Source organism: Bactrocera latifrons, unplaced genomic scaffold (genome assembly GCF_001853355.1).
Source record: "Bactrocera latifrons isolate USDA-ARS-PBARC rearing strain unplaced genomic scaffold, ASM185335v1 scaffold_491, whole genome shotgun sequence".
Taxonomy (NCBI): Eukaryota; Metazoa; Arthropoda; class Insecta; order Diptera; family Tephritidae; genus Bactrocera; species Bactrocera latifrons.
In genome coordinates this window covers 45,883-47,190 of record NW_017537147.1, presented here as the reverse complement: position 1 = coordinate 47,190, position 1,308 = coordinate 45,883, and positions in this window count along the sequence as shown.

Genomic DNA, 1,308 nt, shown 5'->3' with positions numbered 1-1,308 from the left:
CCCAAGTAAACAGCGCACGATTAACCCGCTCTAAGCATTGAAAAACGCAACAGTCGCTTGGCAAGGTTATGGTGTCTATATTTATTTTAATAATTATCTTTGAAAATTAAGAACCAGAAGCAGCGACTATTAAATGGCATTATTGAACCGTTTGAGGGACAATATCACTGAAAAACATCCACATTTGAAGAAAAAAAGTGCTAATCCATTAAGACAATGAAAACGATGGTAAAAATCCTTGAATTGGGATCGATATTTTTCCACATCCACCGTATTCTCCCGGTCTGGACCCCAAGGACTATTTACTGCTCTCAGACAACAAAAGCATGCTTGACTAACAAAGAAGCAATCGCCGAAGTGAGGCCTATATTGAAGCAAAGTTCAAATCATACTACAAAATCAAACATGTGGAGAGTCGATAAAATCGATATAATAATGAATAAAAAAAAAAATGTGCCCAAAATATGTGTTTTACTATGGTATTCGGGGACCTTTCTAATGACTATGTTTTTTTCAGTTAAAATAATTCACAGTCATATTGTGTAATAAGTTTCTCATTGAACGTCYGAGCACATTCTATGATTATAGCTCAATTGTTCTGAACGAAATATTACCACTTTAGTATGATATAAAAACCTTTTTTACGAGGCCAAACTATCCAGAAACTGCATGAATAAACTTTAAGGTACATATTATAGAGACGTTAAACTTCCATGTGGAGTTAAGGTTAAAGGTAAAAAAACATTATTAATGAAGGAAAATATTTATAATTTTCTTTAAAAATACGTTTCTAACTACAAGCATTTGGCAGTCAGTCGGTTATAATAAAGAGCAACCGGTGCAAATCACATAGACTGCCATCACATTTCAYTGGTGAAAAATCGATAGAATAACATTTAGTTTCAATACTTTCATCAGATTTCTCTTGTATTGCGTTCAAATGTATAATTCTGTCGTTATGTGCACATGTAATTTTTTACATATAAAAAAGCTCAGCCATGACGAACACAAGAGTAATAAGTCGTTTATATTCRGATTTGTGGCTGTGAAACCACTCCTGCTATTGTTATTCTTTAAATAACCAAAAAGGAACAAATTAAGACATAGAAGTTTAATAATAGAAAATAGTTTTATTTACATTCATTTTTTATTACAAAGTATCTCTTGATGGTTTTAAGGTCATATTATTTTCTTCATAATCAACACATCAATGTCAGCAAAAGAATCGTGAAGCTTCATTAGCAAATTTAGGCAACCATCTTCGAATAGGCATCGAAATTCTAGGTCTTCAAATGTAATTAAAATCCA